Here is a 7,245-nt window from a genome sequence, read left to right as displayed (position 1 = left end):
CTAGACTGCAAGCTCAAAATGCACCAGCTTGCAGGAAGCCTGGGGTGGGCTATTGCTGGCAGCGGGGCTGAGGATAATTACAGCTAGCGGGCAGCCCCGAGGGAGTCAGGCACTGCGTTTTCTCATGTAGCTGCTCCGCTTGCCAAGGTTAGCAGACCCCTTTCTATGGCGGCACATTTCATTGATCAAAGTAAAGAACAGGGCAGCGATTTATGGCGTATGACAGCTTGAAAAGCAATGCTTTTCACCGGCCGCTGCCATACACGGAGACAAGATTGACAGCCCAGTTGCTGCCGCCTTTCTTTTGAAAGCTGGCTTCTTCCTAGGTGGTCGGTACCAGACCCTGGCTGGAGCGGCTGCAGCATCATCCAAACCCTCCTCCGCTGGGACAGCTTGCTCCAAGACCAGCTTGAATCACAAAAGAAGTTACCTTTACATTTTGCTGTAGGACCACAGAAGGACGTTTGCCAAGAGCTGGTGGATTCACATTTAAGAATGGCTATAGCTTTTCCAGTCTTTCAATCTTTAAGTGTCTTCCCAGAGACATGAAAATGGGTAAATAAGTCTGCCAGCTCCAATTTTCCCTTTCAGCGCCAACTTCTTAACGAAAATGTCTCCATCAAGTCCAACAGCATTTAATGCTCTATCATTAACAAACCATTTGCTTTTCTCCTGTCCTGAAAAAGGTATTTGATAATATAAAGGACTCTTGACACTATGGCATGGTTTGATGGGATCATTTATATCCTTCATTTTAGCAATGTGATAGAGCAATAACACATAGAGCAATAACACTCTACCTTGGTGTTCCCACCGTCTAACTGTTGGATCTACTCGCAGTAACCCATTAGACACTTATTTCACAGCACCTCATGGACTCAGAAATTTCCAGGCTTTGCGGAGTTGTACCCTCGGCAGTACTTTGCCACTCCTTTTGCGGGGCTTTGTTTGGCTGGGTTTGGCAGGCAGGTTGGCAACGTGCAGATTTCTCTGCGATTCATCCTGCTCCTGCTTCCAGTTGACCGCTGCCAGGTGAGACCTCGGCGATGCGGGGCTCCGCTATCCCCTTCCGGATACATCTGCTGTAGCTAACTGGGATAGGTGGACCTCCACTAGGCCACATTTTCAAGAGTGTCCTTACATGTTCCCGGTTGCTGCACGTGAAGTGTTCATTCGCCAAAGATTCCCATAAAAACCACGTCCTCCAACACAGCCGATATTTCCCTTGTCCCACGTAGCCTGAAGGCTACTGAAAGAGGTGGCCGGGACAGAGAGGTGGCTGAATGCTGGTGAAGTTGGGAGTCAATCACAGAAAACGCGGTAGGTTGTAAAGCTTTGCCCCGGAGCCTGCACCAGTTTTAACCACAGCCGTCTACGCTGGAACACAACGCGTGATCTCGCGTTGTACCTATGTGGTAGTCTCTGCTGCAGGGAGCAGGACAAATCCATACAAGGGCAAGGCAAACCCAAAGATGCATCCACTGACTTTTGATCAAGAGCCTTGTTTCTCCAGATGAAGCTCCTTAAAGCACAAGAATAGGAATGATTTTCAGTCTTTTGTACGTCTCTTATTTGGAGCAACGTAATCCTTTGTAGCAGGATTTGGAGACGGACCTTGGTCCAGCTGAGTGACCCTACCCACACAAATCCGATCTAATAAGGTGGTTTTATCCCCTTCTTGCGTCTCCTCCTTTCCACGAGAATCTTCTTTTCTTTTCTTCTTTTCCCACCTCTTGCAGAGAAACTTGTTGATACCCATGAAGACAGGATTTGCAGTTTTGGGGCATTTTGGCATATTGCACCGAGCGGGTAGGGTGGCCCATGGGCAGAGCTGCCAGGGTTCCCCGCGCCCCACACCAGGCTCCTCAGGGAAGCGGTGACCTCCACTGTGCTCTGCTGGGTGGTGGCTGGAGACGAGCTGGGATAGCCGAGTTTGGTATATGGAGAGCAACATTTACAATTTTACATATTTATTTATTCCCTGTTTTTCAAGGAAACATGTAAATATATCTGAGCAGCAATTTAAGCGGCTGGTGGAGCATCGTACGACCAGTCTGGTTCATCAGGGAGTTGAGGCTGGTGTTACCCGGTTTGCTGTTAGCCCTTCGCAGATGTGCCAGCCTTCATTTATGGAGTTCTGAGGACTCCTGAGGAGCAACCTCCATACCAGGGTGAGCAGGCAGCATCCTGGGCAAGCGAGTGGCCTGAGATGTGGTGGGATGGAGAGAGACGCGAGGACGGTGTACAGGGCGCGGCTGAGACTGGATCCTCTCTGCCAAACCCATCCTACCTCCTAAGTACGTGGAGCCTCTCTCCCCAGCTCACTCAGTTTCCATGTCTTGTCCCCTTCTTGTCGCTTCTTGCAACGTCTTCAGAGGACTCGGACAAAATGCAGAACACCCCTTAGAGGTCTCAGTGGATCGTCTCTATTTACATCTGTTCTGGCTGCGTGCACACCACGCTTGTTATTTCTGTGCAGCCCTGGATGTTACTTACGCAAGTTTTGCTGAAAGCTGTTTGGAGCCAGGAGCAGGAGAATCAATGCGAGCTGTTTCCCCCCGTGTTTGCCTTTCGTGCTTGGATCCCCTGCCGTTTCATCAGGTGAGAGCGTGAAGTTTTTCCTCCACTCCAGCATCCTGGCTACGTCGAAAACCCTCACCCAGCCTGGCCACTCTTCCACCCTCCTTTAAGGAAATTCTCCTTAAATTACCATCATTTTGTCAGCACCAGGCACGCTTCGTTATTAATAATTAAGTAGGAAAACTGCCTTAGTAGCGGTGCTGCTGACACGTGTCTTGAGTTGGAACCAGGCTTCCAAGGAGAATTGCTTGAAAGGGGTAGTTAGGGGAGCAATTTCCTCAATGGTGTGTGCTAATGCACATCTCCAAGCTTGTCTTGGAGCTGCTGGAGCCGGGGAGTCGAGCAGCTCCGTTGAATGGTGCCTCCTTGGGGATCAGTGTCTTGTTTCATCAGGGCCATCTGCTTGCAACACAGCCTCAGTCAGCTCCAAGTCCTACAACAAGCTGCTTTCATTGCTGGCTGGGAATGGTTTGAAAAATCTGAGTGTTTTAGGTAAACGTGACGTGAGGCTATGGGATATAGCCAGCCAGGGAGTTATCTTGCCAGCAGGCATTTACGGGGTGTTAGCGCGCATGAAGAGGGGCCCAGAGCCGCTCGGGCATCTTGCTGCGGACCCATCCGAGGTGTGAGCTGGAGCCGTGCTCCGTGCCCGTGCTGACGGCCGGCTGGAGAAGGTGGGATGGGACACCTCTCGTGCGCCGCGCAAACCAGCGTGCCTAATAACCAGGCTGCCCCGAAGGCCCAGCGGGGCTTGAGTCAGGCTTTGCCCTCAATGCACGCAGAGGTCCCGGTTTCGCAAAAACGAATTCTGCGAATATCCACTTGCTGTTGACGGGACGGTAAGGTTTTGCAGCGTAAAAGCCCGCATTTATATTCAAGGGGCTATTTGAAACTGGAAGAGCCCGATGAAACTTACTGCCTGCCTGGTTAAGTAAATCCTTCGCATCCCCTTCTTCCTCAGCTCCTCTTCGTCACCGATTCTGCGTGCGTCACCAGGCGGGAGAGCAGCCTGTGATACATTTGCAAGGGGGGGCTTTTTCGAGGTCCATTAGTTAAGCTGATTTATTTTGTTGCCTCTGTGTCCTTGGGGTCGCTGTGAGCCAACTCGTCAACGGCACAGGGCAGACATGACATTGCTGGAGAGGCAGATGCCCAGTGCCCTCACAGCACAACTCGACGGCGTTCTCAGTGACGAAACAGGCTCTTCTCAAAGCAACCCCTCGACAACGGCTAGACAAAGATAATGTGAGCAGCGCTTCCCATGCTGTACAGTATTTCCTAGTGCTTTCACTGGCACTCAGATGCTGCCACTCCTCTTTCACCTTCAGGTGTGCACTGATCCCCCGTTGCAGCTCAAGCCAGAGGGTTAAATGCGCCCTTCCTCCCAGCCCTCGTCCCCCATCGCCCGGCGACCGCTGCCTCCTGCGTCAGGTGAGTCAGCGCACCCTGCTTTCACGAGGATTTGGGCTACACCACCTAATTTACCACTAACGGGGCTTAAGAAGGGGTGGTTGTACATCCAGGCTGAGAGCTGATCCGCGTGGCGGGGTCATGCATTAGGGCTGGAAGATGAGTATTTCACACCCTGCCCCAAAACGATGCCAGCAAAATGCGGTGTACATGGGGCCAGATCAGGTACTGCAGGGCCAGGATCGTCTTTTCTTCTATTTTCTTCAGTGCAGAAGAGGTCTGTGTCCTCCTCCCCCAGCCTCAAGGAGATACGTGTAGGACAGACCTTGGAAGATCGCTGCTTCTTTCATGGTGAATTCAGACCCGAGGTCAGCCCCGAACCCCAGACTGGGCACGGAGGCGTGAGTATAAATACAAATTTTTGACGGCTGCCCCATCCAGTTTGGAAATACAGACCCATGTAGGTTTTATTATTTACTTTTAAATTTTACTTTTCTTATGTTTCCTTTTTTGTGTTTGTTTTTTGGCAGGGCTAATCTGTATAAATTGCACGGCCCCACTTCACCACCCGCGGTAAGGAAAACGCTGGCATCCCAGTGGCCAATTCCCACACTTTGCTTAGGAACAAACGGAAGAGGTGTTGTATTTAATAACCCCGCCTACCATGATATTTGCACTAACACTTGGGCTTAATGAGCTAGGAAATCTGGGCCTTTGTGTGCTGGTGGGTACACTCATCCCTTCTTCAGCTAAATACGCTATCGGATAGCTTCCACGGAGATGAGCAACTGCTTCCTTTGAACTCATGAGCCGTCAAGATTCACTAATGTGCTTAGACCACCTGCTTGGCTAATAGTACTGCAGGCCTTTTGTTTTTTCTCGGAATAGGTAAACAGAAACGTAGACGATGCCTAGATGTTGCTGTACCAAGCCACCCCGGGATGCCGGCAGCGAGGGTCGGCCAGACGCCGCCGTCAGCTCTGCTCCGGCCAAATAACGACAGCGCGGGCGATGCCAAAGCCCGCTAACAGCCTCCGCTCTCTGCCCCGGGAGTTGCAGCCCTGCAGAAATGCTCCGGCTGGATCCGCGAGGATCCCGGGGTCCCCCAGCAATTGCCATATAAAATAGAATTATCCTGCTTCTCCACTCGCTCTGCCTTGTGTTTGCGCAGAGCTGGCGGGGGTGCCTCTGCTCCCAGGACAGCGTCTGCACATCGGATGCTCCATCCGCGGGGAAGAGAGGTGACCGCGGAGGTGTTGATGGGTCCCTCCACCCCGGCTGATTAGCCCCAGAAAAGGAGATTTGCTTCCAGCCGGCTTGGGGATCCTTATATCGCACCGATCTGTACAGGCACCCGCCCCACACTGCATCTAGTGATGCAGCAGGGTTATTTCTTCCACGGGTCGCAGATATATTTTTTAATTACCATAGAGGCCTCCAAACATCACAGCGTATGCAGTTACGTCAGGATCTCGCTCCTCCGCGTCTGCGTCCTGGGGACACTATGGGGAATAGGTACTGTGGGGTCCCAAGTGGCGGGTGATTATTTTTGGTTTCATTATCAGGCGCATTCTCGATGTCTCCTGGAGCACGGGACAGACTCCGTGGCTTCAGTCCTTTTACTCTCGCTCGTTCATGACTTGCTGCATGTCGGGGTACACCGTCTCTCGCCAATCTGCCCGGCCCCGCGGAGGCTGCATTTGACGTTTCATCCCTAAATACTCTTCTGATCGCTGCTATTACCACTTCAGCTGTGCAAAATGCCAAACCCGAGAGGCGTTATCGGCAAAGCAAGCTTGGCAACCCTTAGATTAGCAACGTGCAAGCGTGCGGCGTTCTGCCCGGACCTCCTCATGCCGTTAACGCCGGTGGTTTAACGCGCCTCGCTCCGTCTTCCCATGCAGGACGCGCCCACCGGCGCGGCAGATGGTGTATCCTCGCAGCTCCGCGGGCCGTCCCTCAGCACGCCCGGACGGCGAGAGGAGTGTCGGCACGGAGGTGAGGGGAAAGGGACTCTTTGATTGACCATTTATTAGGATGGAGCCGGAGGATGAGACAGATGGCTGGGGTTTGCTGGCAGGGAACTCCGCTCCTGTTTGTTTAATTAGTCACCAGACATACTGAAAGCTACAGCATGTTACGTGCAACCTCGTGAGCGGGGTGAGATGGACCATTTGCGCTTGACGTCCAGGAGCTGCTGGAAGCGACTTGGTGAGCGGCATCTCGTCGTCCTGCTGCGGGATCGATGCTTCTGCGCACGGGACAGGGCGTTCCCGGTGGCTTCGGGCGGCCTTCATCTCCCCGCTACGGTTTTTTTTCCCCCCAAATGGGACGGATTCAGACACGCGCATTGCTTTTTAAGCCGAAGGGTGCACAAACCCGGAGTTTTCCTTTCTCCAGCACCCACCAGAGCACGCGGCCTCTTTTGGGGAGTGGGGGGGGGGTTCGGCCCCTGGTTTGCCTCGATCCCATCGCGTCTCCCTCCCTCGCCATCTCCTGACACCCGAGCGGGTCTCTTACCTCTGAGCTTCCCTCCCCCGCAAAGCAACGGGGACTAGGAAATGCTGCGAAGGCGTCGCTCGTTCCCCGAAGCACAAGCCGCGCGTGGGTCAGACGTTTGACAGCCTTTTGCTGCGCCCGCAAATAAACACAACTTTACACCGTTATTTATGCTTTTGGGTGGTTAAACATTGGGACAGGCTGGCCAGGGGGGCGGTTGAGTCCCCATCCCTGGAGGTATTTAAAAGACGGGTAGATGTGGCGTTTGGGGATATGGTTTAGTGGGCATGGTGGTGTTGGGTTGACGGTTGGACTCGATGATCTTAGAGGTCTTTTCCAACCTTAATGATTCTGTGATTCTTTCCCGTGCCGGGACGCAGGGGCTACAGCTTCTCTCCCCGCTCTGCCTGCTCTATGCCTTTTTTTTTCCCCCCCCCCCCCATTTCCCTTCTTGGATATACCTGCATCACTCATCCCTTGAGCGCCAGGGAAATAAAATCTGCCGGGGGAAATCGATGGCCCGAAACGCGGGTCCTGCCCCGCTCTGCGCGCTGCCGGCGGATCCATCCATCCATCCCCACCGACGGCTCGCCAAAAACCCCCGGGGCAGCGTTTACCGCTAACCTCCTAAAAATAAAAAAACCAACCCCAAACGTTAAAATAAGGGTAAAAAAACGCCTTTTCGGGCCGATGAGACGTTTGCCGGAGCCGGAAAGTAGCGGTTTTTTTTGATTTTCGCCTCCCCCTTCTCGGGGA

The sequence above is a fragment of the Pygoscelis adeliae genome, unplaced genomic scaffold (assembly GCF_000699105.1).
Source record: "Pygoscelis adeliae isolate BGI_AS28 unplaced genomic scaffold, ASM69910v1 Scaffold314, whole genome shotgun sequence".
Taxonomy (NCBI): Eukaryota; Metazoa; Chordata; class Aves; order Sphenisciformes; family Spheniscidae; genus Pygoscelis; species Pygoscelis adeliae.
This window is presented reverse-complemented; position numbering follows the sequence as displayed.